General features: G+C 49.4%; 1 long non-coding RNA gene across 1 annotated transcript; it reads left to right on the forward strand.

Annotated features, from left to right (window-relative positions):
• Positions 1-1,539: 1,539 nt before the first annotated feature.
• Positions 1,540-12,307, forward strand: LOC112444643 (uncharacterized). The gene is made up of 2 exons (XR_003033005.2): positions 1,540-4,058; positions 12,060-12,307. It is a non-coding gene; the product is annotated as an uncharacterized lncRNA (long non-coding RNA).
• Positions 12,308-13,390: the final 1,083 nt, after the last annotated feature.

Genomic DNA, 13,390 nt, shown 5'->3' on the forward strand with positions numbered 1-13,390 from the left:
ACTCGGTGCTTTCATTGCCAAGGCAAGTGTTCCGCCCCTGGTCAGGGAATTATGATCCTTCAAAGCTGTGCAGCACAGCCCAAAATAAAAGACAGATTCTAGAGTTTCACTGCAGGCAATTGTCAAGCAGGAGCTTTTCGTGAAGGTGTCCCTGGTGATTCTGATGGGCTGCCTCGTTTGGAAACTGGCCACTAAAAAACCCCATAGAATTCACCACCTTCTTTTGCTGGATGGGAACGTGAGGGTGGCAGGTGGCCTGGGACACCTGAGGTCATCTGCACCCAGTGGCACCTGAGCCCTGATTCAGGAGGGAGGTGTGATCAACACCTGATGCAAACAACTCCTGCCTCTGGGAAGCGGCTGGCCACGCGGCCCGTGAGGCAGATGTGCCCTGGAGACCAGCAGATGAGGACAGGACCCAGCCAGCTGTGGCCAAGGTCAGGCACCAGGGAGAGAACAGGAGCAAGTGCAGGGAATTCCGGGGCATGTGCCACCCATGACCACCATGTGAGCTCCACTAACCGAATAATCAGGATGCAGACCTGCCGTGGGAACACAGAGGGTCTCTCCCCAGCCTGTCCCTCCAAACCCCTGCCCCTTCTCAGAAACAAATACTGCTTCCACTCGGTGACTTTCTGGTAGTCTCCAGGCTTTCCCCTGTGTTTCCATATGTGGATGTGCACGCACGTAGATTTTCTTTTTCTTTAACCCCACACAAATGTGCTTAAATCTGAAGTTTCTCCCTGAAAAGACCCTGACCTGAGCTTTCTCAGGCAAAGAGTGTTAATGATCTCCACCGTCTGGAAAAATGAGGGATGCAGGCCCTCCTGACATGGCCCCAAACTATAAACAAGGCCTTGAGTCTGCTTTCAGACACAGCAGAGCGGAGTGGAAATAGCTACCATGGACCACGTGAAGAGGTAAACTGAGGCGAGCGCAAAATTGCCGAAAAGATGAGTTTATTCAGGAACAGCAGTAATTGCATCAGGGCACACAAACTGTAGAAGCCATAAGTGAGTCAGTCAAAGGTGTGGAGTAGGCTATGTTTATGGCCAGGAAATGTAAAGAAGGGAGAGTCCAGTTAGTCTATTAAAATAAAAATCAGTTTAAAAAAGTACAAAGACCAGGCCTGAGAGTTCCCTGAGCAGACAAAACCAGCCCAGGCAGGCAAACAAAGCTCAGATGAGCCTAACCCAGGTCATTGCTTTTTCTCACCTCTGGAACCGTAAGCAAACCTTCCAAGGCTGATATGAGGCAACCTATGACCAAGGCCCTCTCATTTAAGAAAACTGTAATATTATCACTTTTCTGTGAACCAGGCATTTACAGAAATTCTGTTTCTAGTCCTGAAGTTTTACTTTTCTGAGGGCACATGCATAAGATTTTCCATTTTATATCTTCTGGTTCCATTTCAGATTGAAATCCTTTCACAAACGTGGGCTGTGGCATTTAGAGAAGGGCCATCGCTGGGGTGTCAAGAGTTTGGGGAGCTCTCAGGACTGGAGTCCCAGGAGTTCTGGGGTCCTAGGAGACGGAGAGTTAACCGAGGTGCAGACACGTGTGTTAGTCGGGATGGCTGCTGTAACGAAACACACAGGCTGGGAGCCTGAAGGGCAGAAGCTCCTGTCTCGTGGTTCTGGAAGTGGCTTTCTCATCGTGTGCTCATGTGGCAAAGAGAGCAATGAATCTCTTCCTCTGCTTATAAGACTACCCGTCCTACAGGGATGGGGCCTTGTGACTTCTTTCAGCCTTAACTACCTCCTTAAAGGCCCCACCTCCAAACACAGGGCTTCAACATGGGCAACTGGGGGACACCATTCAGTCCATGGCAGCACTCATTTCATTCATTTCCTCCAGCGACTGGTCATCTATACCGACACCAGACTCTCCTGGGAGGGGAGATGATGGGGGTCTCCATGCGGCCCCTCCCTCAGACCCCACTGATGTCGGGGGAAGCAGCCAGCATGCCAAGAACACGACAGGAAGGAGGCTGTAAAAGGGGCAGCCCAGAAGTACCAGGCACTTTTGGACAAGGGAAGGTCAGGGAGGACTTCTCAGAGGAGGTGGCTGGGAAACAAGAGAGAGGCTCACCCACAGGAGCCGCCAGCCCCCAGGAGCAGGGCGCCTTCTTCCCTCCTGCGGCGCTCAGCACATGGTGGTTATGTCATAAATATCGTTGAAATGCAGTCGAGTCCATCTCTGCTGCAGAGCGCTCCATGCCCAGTAGTCACGCAGGGCATGTGGGCTGGCCCGGGGCCCGTGAGCTGTCAGTGAAAGTGGCTGTTCTTACTCTAAGGAGCGCCGCACACAGGTGCCCCGCCAGTCCCTCCCCTGATCTGTGTAAACAACACACATGCCAGCTGTGCCGACCTGACGGGCTCTGTCTGAATCTCCCTGGTTCACAGATGGGGCAAGTCCAGCCAAGAGGTTGTCCCAGCCGTGGTGCCAGGCTCGGCAGCTCCACTGAGAAAGCGGGAGCCTGGAGCCCTGCCACTGACAAGGAAGGGAACCTCAGGCTGGTGGCGCACGTCTCTGTCTGCTTCCTTCTCGTCCAGTCACCTCTCCCCTCTCTTTACTCTCCCAGCTCTCCACCTTCAGTCACGTTCTGGGCTCACATTCTGCATCTCGGGAAACCCAAACCGAGACACTCCTTCTGCAGAAATGTCTATGCAACTCACCACCACTTCCCCGAATCACCTCCTCCTCCGGGTTATGCTACCTTGGTCCGGGGCATCACCTTTTACCTAGACAGAGCCAGGAATCGAGCTCAGTCTGTCTCCAGTGTCTGGGAGACTTTTCTTTCTTAAGATCCCTTGAATCCATGTCTCCTTTCTTCCCCTCTTCATGACCTTAGTTAAGACCCTCATTGCTCCACCAGCTCCTCCCTTGGCCTCCCAAGTCCAGTCTTCTCTTTCTCCACCCACACTTCCCTGAGATGGTTTCTAAAATGGCAACTGGCTTGTGTATTTCTCCTGATTCAAATCTTCCCAGACCTCCCTATTGCCTAAGGAAGAAACCAAAGCCAAACTCACACACACTCCCTCAGATCCCTGCCTTGTTCCGTGGTCTTCACTTGCTGCCAATCTGAGGGCCTATCCAGTGCCATGGCAACGTCCTGTTTGCTCGTCCATCTCCTCAACTAGACTTTTGCAGGAAACCAACATAAATCTTGGTCGTCACTGCACCCTAAGACCCTAAACATCACCCAGCACATAACAGAAACCACATACACACACTTGAGTCAGTGAGTGAAAGGAGAAATGTTTGAATACAACGAACTCTGTCCCTTCCCCTAAATTTTGCTGTGCACTTAAAACTGCTCCAAAAAATCTGTCTTGACAAAAAAAAAAGTTTAAGTGACAGAAGGAGCTCATAGATTATAAAAGATTTGAGAGATATTTTGATTAAAAAAAGCAACACCAGCCAGAAACTAGAAAGACTAGTATTAGTCAACCTTGGGCAGGAAGAAAATTCCATCCCTAAAGGTTGGAGGAAAGGCAACAGCCCGGCTTTTGTGAGGGACGAGGGTGAAGTCCGGGGCACCGCATGGAAAGCACAGCTCAGCTAAAGGCCTGACGCGGGCTGCCAGCCAGGCGGCCGCCTGACTCAGTGCCCCCGGGGCCACCTGTCCGGCTCCCTGAGCCTCTGGCGGGAGGGGTTCCAGCGTGCACTCCCGTCCCAGGAACTCCATCTGAGCAGCTCCGCGGGAACCCAAAGCAGAGCAGGCGCCGCCTCCAGGCCTGCAAGCCGAGCGCAGGATTCAGCTGCAACCAAAGGGAAACGCGCATCCACGTGACTCCCCGACGACTCAGGCCTTGACATGAAGGGTTATTTATTCGAATCTCTCCCTGGCCTTGGACGCCGCCCTTCACGTCGGTGTGTGCGGTTGTACAATCCTCCAGCCCTATAAAGGCGGTGACCCTGCTGCCTCTGGAGCCTCTGGAGCCCGGCCTCCCCTGAGCCTCCCTCCCTGGGCCTCCGGCCACCGGCGGCCACCATGAGGGTCCTCCACCTGCTGCTGCTGGCCCTCGGCCTGCTTCTCTCCCAGCTGGGCCCAGGTGAGCCGGGACCCTGTAGCGCCCGGGGCTGGAACTCGGGGACGCGTCTGAGGTTGACCTTCTCTGCAACCCAAGCCCAGGGCAGCAGGAAGGCCTCTCCGGGGCTGAGCGGCCTGTTGGGGGCAGATGGCGAGGGGTGGTCCGACCGAGGGGTGGGGCCGTCCTGAGTGCATCTGCCTGCCTAGAGCCTCCCTGGGCTAGTTCTCCCAGGAGCCTGAGGGCAGCTGAGCGGCAGGAGGGCCCTCCTGTCTCTCTCTCATCTTTCCCTCAGGGCTCCCTTCCCTCTGCCCTTGGCGGGGATGTCAGGTGCCAGGCAGCCCCCACACCCCAAGCCCTGTCTCTGTCTTGGGATTCCAGAAAGTATCCTCTGTGAAGGGGACCCCTACTCCATCTGTAATATGCCCCCTTACCCCCGAGAGGTGCAGCGTCCAGCCAGCCCAGAGGTGCACCCCGTCTCTTGCCAGGGCCTGGGGTAGGCCCTCCCAGGTGTTCTCCTGCAAGCAGGTGCCACCTGCCCTGCCCACAAGACCAGTTCTGCCAGAGTCTTTGACTCACCCATGTGCAGACACTCAGGGATCCACCTTCCTTGAGAAATCTGCTCACATCCTCCAGGGTGGCCCATTCCCCAGTGCAGTGCAGGGGAGCTCTGTGTCAGGCCAGGGGATGCCAGTTCCTCGGGGTCAAATCAGCAATGCCCCTGGTGTAAGAGAAGGGGAGCCCCTGCCTGCCAGAAGAATCAAGAACACAGTTTATCCCAGCCCCGCCACTCACTCCCAGGTCATCTCCAGCCAGTCACCTCTTCTGGCTTTCAGTTTCCTCATTGGCAGAGTGAGTGGGCTGCGGCAGAGGGCTCTAAGAGCATTAAGCTCTGGAATTCCCTGCAAGCCCTGCTGTGCTTTCCTCCAGGCCAGCACGTCGTTGTGCAGTTAGTTGGGCCTCATTTACTCCAGGGGTTCCTCAGGGCACCCCTCAGACAGCTGGGTTCCAAAGTATTCCAATACAGAACTTTAATGTTTCCAGTCAGGACCCTTAAGAGACTCAGAGAAATCCATGCAGTGTCCTGCTGTTATCACATTCATCTCACATCACGTGTGTTCATGAGCAGCTGTGTAAAGTCTCTTACTGCAGCTCAGTTCACACTCAAAATGTTTGAAAGCCACGGTATTAACTTGAAGAGTTGTTTCCAGTCTGTGACATTTAAGTAGGATTGCAAGCATCTCATCCAAAGCCTCGAAAAAGAGTGTTCCCAGGGACTCGCAGGAGGAACTGAACTTACTAATCACTCCTTCCAGAAATGGCAGCTAATATGATGGAGCGCCCAGCATAAACTGGACTGGCTTAGATACTGCCCTTGGACGACAGGCAAGCCCTGTTGCACAGAAGCAGCAGCAAAGAGGGCCTCAGTATGGGGACCCTCAGGACTGCTCACTGAGCCCAACTTCTCTTCTAGAAGGGACGGAGTGAGGTCCTCCCCATCTCTGGGCTGGAGCTGGGGGACCCTGAGCGGCGGGGTCCCTGCAGGTGGAGCACCCGCTCTGAGCCCTGAGATGCTCACACTGGGAAAGGGGCTGCAGGGAAGGGCAAGCTTGACACCACGTTTTCTGGGGGATGTGAAACTTCTGGAGGGGAGGAAGACCCCAGGTGTTTTCTGCGTCAGAACACACTGGGGTGCCCAGCCTGTGTCCCAGGGTGGAGGTGCCCCATGCTCAGGTGCCAGCTGGGGTGTTTCCCCTCCTTGTGGTTGCGTGCTCGTTGCTGTGTGCTGGTTGTTGTGGCTGCTGCAGCTGCCCCTGCAATATCCGCCCTGCCAGCAGGCTGCCCCAATGCCAGAGGCCTGGGGCTAGTGCAGGGAGGGAGGCAGCACTACTCAGCCACCCCGAACCCCTACAGGGTCGGTTCACTCCTTTTCTGGAAGAGCCCTCAGACCGGGTCGTTTCACAGGTGGGGAATCGAGGCCCGTGAGGCCCTGGGGAACCAGCGCTTTGTGGTCACTGCAGGAGATCCTAAGACTTGGTGTTCTCTTGAACAGTCTTCCTCCCAGTCAAAGAAAAAGGCCTGTGTCGCCCACTGTTAGCTTACACGGGTGGTCTTTGTGTGAACATGGAATAATGTCACAGTGGCAAGGCCACCCAGGTCCCTGCAGAAGCTGGACGGGAGCCCAGCAGAGGTGCTGAGAAAAGCTGAGGCTGTGTCCTCGCTGTTCAAGGAGTATTGGGCGAAGAGCTGCTGCAGGCAGGCATTGCCCTGGGATGAGAGGATGCCTCGGGGAACAGCCCCAGAATCCATGGCCGCACATTTGAGAAGCAGAGCACAAGCAAACCAATTACAGAATTCCTTAGCTAGTGACAGTTGTGCTGTGAAATGCTGTTAAGGGCACAGTGCTAGGGGAACACGTGACGATGAGAGCTGACGGGGCCTCGAGGAGCCGGGAAGGCTTTGTTGAGGATGCTGAGAAGTGAGGGAATGATGAAAGTCATTTTTGAGTTCATGGAATTTTCAAAATAATATTTCTTTTAACTCTCTCCCACTTAAAAGTCAGGATATGTCACACAAAAAAATCAGATTTTTATCTTCTTTCCTTAAAAAAGTTTTAAAATTTTATTTAACTTTTAATTTTATATTGGAGTATACTTGATGAAAAATGTGTTATGTTCAAGTGTACAGCAACATAATTCAGTTGTACGTATACATGTATCTACTCTTTTTTCAAAATCTTTTCCAGTTTAGGTTGTTACATAATATTGAGCAGAGTTCCCTGTGGTATTCGGTAGGTCCTTTTGGTTGCGTTCTCCGTGGCTTCAGTCAAAGTCTGTCTCTGTGACTCCATGGAGTGTAGCTTGCCAGGTTCCTCTGTCCATGGGATTGTCCAGGCAAGAATACTAGAGTGGGTTGCCATGCCCTCCTCAGGAGATCTTCTTGACCCAGGGGTTGAACCCAAATTTCCTGTGTCTCCTGTATTGCAAGCAGATCCTTTACCTGCTGAGCCACCAGGGAAGCCCTTTTGGTTATCCACATCAAATATAGCACTGTGTACATGTTATCTTCTCCTAAAGACACAACAGATGTGGCAGACTCCTGCATGGCAGCAGTGAGCTGCAGCTCAAGAGTGGCTTTGCCTCCACACAGGATGCACTCCTCAGGACACCGCAGACACCACCAGTCCCTACTGCCTCACCTCAGCCCATTTCACAGAGCTGTGTTATCTGCCTGGCTGAGGTGGGAATCTGGATTTTCAGCCCCAGGTTAACTAAACCAGTGAAAGTGAAACTGGAGTCATTTTTGCCAGGGGGTGTTTTTGAAGAGCTCTGGTACCAAAGTTCTTTATCTCTTAGCCCAGAAAAGAATTCAATGACAGGCAAAGTGATAGAAGTGATTTATTAGAATACAACATTTTTGAGGTTTAAAAGTGGGCAGGCAATGGGGTGCTGCACCCCAAAAACTTACAGCCTTCTTTTATAAGCAATGGAAAAGTGGGGAGGGGGAGAAGAACTTCTTTGACTTTCTTAAGTGGACATCATGCTTCCAACATTGCTCCTCCTCCAGATCGAGCAGGGGCATTTTCTCGTCTCTTCCTGGTCAAGCTAAGTCCACAAATTAGTTCTACTATGTGTGCAGAGAGCATGTCCTGGGGGTCATTGACTCACTGAGCTCACTGGGCAGACGTGGGTCTCATGCCACCATTGTTTTACTGTTTTGAGCCATGCCTCATGCCTCTGCTGCACGGTTTGGTTGCTAAGCAATCTGCTTGGTCTTGGGGTTAAGCAAACCTGCTCTCTCGAGTGATCACTAACTTACAGGGGTCTCCCATATTTTTCTGCTTGCAATCCCCTAGTCGGATTAACTATTTAATCACCTATTTTGTCTCTTCACTCTGCCTCTATCAAAATGAGAGAGGGAAAGGACAAACCACATGGGAAGGAGAGCTGGTATGAAAGCCCAAGAGGTAGGCGCAGCCGCTCAGTCATGTCCGACTCTTTGTGACCCCATGGACTGTAGCCTGTCAGGCTCCTCCATCCATAGGATTTCCCAGGCAAGAATACTGGAGTAGGGTGCCATTTCCTTCTCCAGGGGATCTTCCCCAACCCAGGGATTGGACCCTGGTCTCCTGCATTGCAGGCAGACTCTTTACCACTGAGAAACCAGGGGATCCCCTTGAAAGCCCAGACATCCAGATAAATTAAAAAAAAAAAAAAACAGAGCTCTCACTCTTACTCTAGTCCTCCCAGCTCCGCTATGGGGAGGAAGACTCATTACCCCCATTCTGTGGCTTAATAACTTGGCTAAAGTCACATGATTGGTAACAGACAGAGCAGCGACTCTGTCAAACCCAGGCCATCAGCTTCAACACTGCAGGGCTGTCCAGGCACAAAGCGTACCAGGACCCGGGTGACGGGTCAGGAGAGGAGCCAGGGATGTAGGGAAGCACAGGTCAATCAGGCCTGAGGCAGCAGGAGACCCCATCTGTGTTCAGGTGGGCCCCAGAGGCTTTCAAACCAGAGTCACAGAATCAAACATGGCTTCTTCTTCTTTGTAAGGATCTATTTCTTCATTTTGGCTGTGCTGGGTCTTCGCTGATGTGAGGACCTTCTCTAGCTATGCAGCGGGGGCTGCTCTTTGTTGCGTGTACAGGCTTCTTGTTGTAGTGGCTTCTCTTGTTGGGGATGAGCACGGGCTTTCTGGAACGTGGGCTTCGGTAGTTGTGGATCCCATGCTCTAGAGCACAGGCTCAGTAGTGTGGCACATGGGGCTCAGTTGCTCTGAGGCATGTGGGATGTTCCTGGGCCTGGGGATCAAACCCATGTCTCTTGCATTGCAAGGCAGATTCTTAACCACTGGACCACCAGGGGTGCCCCAGACATAGCTCCTTTAAGTGATTGGTCTCCTGGGTGTGGAGGCTGGTTGGAGGAGAGGCCCTGTAATCCGGACTAATTTTTTATATATTCTACATAGCAGCTGTGTCAGTTGTAAGCATGACAAATATCTTCCCTCACTTTGTGCCTTAGTTTTTCACTCTGAATTTTCCACATTATTTTAAGGTGGTTAAGCATGTCACATTTTTCCTTTAGTGTTAGTACTTTGATGCCTTAAGAAATCTTTTTCTAGCCTAAAGGCATGAAGAGTGTTCAGTGTTGTCTTCTGAGGGCTTATTGATTTTCCTTTTACATCTAGGTTGATAATCATCTGGCAGTGATTTTTAATGTGCACGTATGGTGTGACTAAGGGTAAAGGGTTTATTTTTTCCATTATGAATATTTAATTGTTCCAGAACCAAGCATGGAGGAGACCATTTTCCTCCACTGTTATGCTGAGCCACTGTTGTTCAACTTTCAGTATCTGCATGGATCTCCTTGGGCATCTTCTGCTATTCTGTTTGTATATTCGTCTGCCCTGTTCCATTGGTATGTTTGTATCCTCACCATCTGGTCTAATTACAGTGGCTCTATGCTGCTGCTGCTGCTGCTAAGTCACTTCAGTCGTGTCTGACTCTGTGCAACCCCATAGACGGCAGCCCACTAGGCTCCTCTGTCCCTGGGATTCTCCAGGCAAGAATACTGGAGTGGGTTACCATTTCCTTCTCCAATGCATGAAAGGTAAAAATGAAGTCGTTCAGTCATGCCCAACTCTTAGCTACCCTGTGGACTGCAGCCTAACCAGGCTCTTACATCCATGGGATTTTCCAGGCAAGAGTACTGGAGTAGGTTGCCATTGTGCTCTATAATTAGTCTCAAAACCCAGTAAAGCAAGTTCTCCTGCCTTTTTTGCTAATACTGCCTTAACTATTCTTGATCCTTTGAATTGCCACAAAAATTTTAGAATCAGCTCTTCAAGTTTCACTGCAAGAATATCCTGGGATTTTCATGGTTTTGGGCCAGCACCCCAGCTTGCTGCTGCTGCTGCTAAGTCACTTCAGTCGTGTCTGACTCTGTGCAACCCCATAGACGGCAGCCCACTAGGCTCCTCTGTCCCTGGGATTCTCCAGGCAAGAATACTGGAGTGGGTTACCATTTCCTTCTCCAATGCATGAAAGGTAAAAATGAAGTCGTTCAGTCATGCCCAACTCTTAGCTACCCTGTGGACTGCAGCCTAACCAGGCTCTTACATCCATGGGATTTTCCAGGCAAGAGTACTGGAGTAGGTTGCCATTGTGCTCTATAATTAGTCTCAAAACCCAGTAAAGCAAGTTCTCCTGCCTTTTTTGCTAATACTGCCTTAACTATTCTTGATCCTTTGAATTGCCACAAAAATTTTAGAATCAGCTCTTCAAGTTTCACTGCAAGAATATCCTGGGATTTTCATGGTTTTGGGCCAGCACCCCAGCTTGCTGCTGCTGCTGCTAAGTCACTTCAGTCGTGTCCGACTCTGTGCAACCCCATAGACGGCAGCCCACCAGGCTCCCCTGTCCCTGGGATTCTCCAGGCAAGAATACTGGAGTGGGTTGCCATTTCCTTCTCCAATGCATGAAAGTGAAAAGTGAAAGTGAAGTCACTTAATTGGGGGAAAATTAAAAGTTTAAAAATAATTAATCCTCCAATGCTTAAGCCTAGCATTTCTACTTATTTAGGGCCTCTTTAAATTACAAAAAAAAAAAATACTATATTCTTTATAGATAGAGATATTGCACATTATTTTTTAGATTTGTAACCAGGCATGTTTTATGCTCTTCTATAAGGTGTTTTTCTTTCTTTCTTTTTTTTTTTTTTTCCTGTTGATTGCAGAAGTAAAATTCTTTGTTTTCTTTTTGTATATTGATCTCATGGACAGCAAATTTGCTAATCTTTCCTGTTAACTCCTTTTAGACTGCCTACATATAACCATAATATCTGCAAATAGAGACAGTTTTTTTTTCTTCCTTTCCAACGCTTCTACCTTTTGTTTCTTTCTTTCTTATCTTATTCCCGTAGCTAGTGCCTCAAGTACAATGTGGAATGATAATGACTAGCAGTTACGCTCGTCTGATTGCCATCTCATGGAATGTTTCAGTGCTTGACCATTAAGTGTACAGTGTGCTGTAGGCTTCTGTAAATACTCTTTATCAGGTTAAGGTCGTTTCCTCCAGTTCCTTATTTGGTAGGAGTTCTTTCTTTCTTTTTTTCAATCATGAATCAATGTTGAATTTTTTCCAATATTTTCCTGCATCTTTTAACATAATATAACCATTGACTGATCAGATAATGAGAACATTTAATCTCTATTCCTCTGTCAGTTAGTTAGGAAAAAGTGATACATTTCTTGGAGAATTAAATGCGGCCATAATGGGATGGACATGTACACACTGCTATATATAAAATAGTTTATGTAAAATGGTATATATAAGTACTGTACGTCCAACAAGGACGTATTGTATAGCACATGGAACTCTGCCCAATGTTACACGCCAGCCTGGATGGGAGGAGCATTTGGGGGATAATGGATACATGTATATGCATCAATGTGTCCCTTTGCTGTCTGCCTGAAATTATCACAACATTGTTAATCAGCTATACTCCAATATAAAAGAAAAAGTTTAAATTAAAAAAAAAAAAAGTAACCATAAAAGTCCTATTTCCCCACCAAAAGAAAGATGACCAGCCTCAGAATCTTGAAAATGATTGAGATCACATAATCTAGTCTCCTTAATTTTAAATTTGAGAACTGGGGTTCAGAATGTTTGAGTGCTTTGCTAAAAATCACACAGACTCATTCTAGAATAAGGAACGTAATCAAAGCACTCTGATGAGATACGTTGCTATTCCTTTTTGGCCCTACAATGTACTGAATCTTCAAAGATAATGCCAAAAAATGAGGGCTCGCTAAGGGTAGAGACACCATAACCCACCAGCATTGAGGGGGTTCTTCAGATGCCATGTTTCATGAGCAGCTCCACAGGTCATCTTAGTGTGAGGCTCTTGTAAGGGAAACCCCTGTGACATGCTTTGCAAAGGGCTGTCTGTCCTGCTTTATCCTGAAATCCCTGTGGCTGCAAGCCAGGAGTCTGACATGGTTGCTTTTCCCTCCTCTCAGGTGCTGGCGAGCTTACGGCTCTCGGCCAGTGGTCTGACAGCTACATATGTGCCAGGAAAGGGGGGACCTGCAACCTATCGCCCTGCCCCCTCTACAACAGGATCGAAGGCACCTGCTACAGGGGCAAAGCCAAGTGCTGCATCCGTTGACTCTGAGCTGGGAGCGATGGCAGAGGGCACTCAGGAGCCACGTGGAATATTTGTAACCATTGTTTTAATAAAAGGATTTTGTGAGGCGGACGTCCTTGAGACTAGAATGAGTCTTGTGTCTCCTTTTGGAAGAGATTAAGAAAGTTTGAAGTTTGAAAGGACAGAAAGGCCAGGCACAAAGCCCACCGAGTATGGGACTGGGGGATGCTGACGAGGCCATGAGCCTTGCCACCTCCACTCTGATTCATCACCAGATCTACAGGTGAGCAATGCAGGGGGTCCAGGTGAGACTGAGAGCACGTGATAAATTACACAGCCTCAGGCTCCCCTCATTCGTAGCAGAAGCTCATCCCAGACCCAGCGATCTCAGCAGCCTGTCCATCTGCTGAGCCCAGAACTGCTGCCCCTGCTCCTCCCTGGGCCTTGACAGTGGGCTGTGGGTTGGTTAACCTTAGCATTTGAGAACTTTCATTAGGACCATAAAATTATCTCGAGTAAGGAGGCCTAATAGCTGGTTCCTGGAGGACCATTTCTAACTCCGGCACAGTCACATGATCTACTTACACATCACTCACAGAAGCATCTCCAGGACCACTGCCCCTGCCTTTTGTCATCTCTGCACCACGAGGCCTGTAGACACCCACTGCTGGGAGAGAGAGTGTTGCCTTCCCTTTTCTCCAATAAATTTCTTACAACTCCTGATGATACACATGCTGTCCTCTCCTTCATTTGGCAAGAACAAGTCCACATTCTACTTCGATCAATCATAAGCACACATAAAAATCAAGCAGTATAAAAACGTGGGGGAATTCCCTGGTGGTGCAGTGGAAGGCAATGGCTTCCTGTTAAGTACTTTTGAAGAATTTTGTTTTCACAAAATACATGTATATTTGTGTAAAATGTATGCAGAGTTTGCATGCAGAACATATATTTTGAAGATGCAAAACATGACTGTTGTCCAGTGGAAAAGCCAAAGTCATCTGAACACACCATGACCAGTGCCCCTCCTCAGAGCAGTATCTATGAGATTTGCATCTGAGTTGTTTCCTGCACTGACATTTTGCCGAAGAATGGCCTATTCCTAGGAGGTACGAGCTGAAGCATTTAGGGCTGGCTGAAATGTCACAAAGCTGGCAACTTCCTCTATAATCGCTCAAAGCAAATTAAATTTGCAAAGCGATT

This window comes from Bos taurus, chromosome 27 (assembly GCF_002263795.3).
Source record: "Bos taurus isolate L1 Dominette 01449 registration number 42190680 breed Hereford chromosome 27, ARS-UCD2.0, whole genome shotgun sequence".
NCBI lineage: Eukaryota > Metazoa > Chordata > Mammalia > Artiodactyla > Bovidae > Bos > Bos taurus.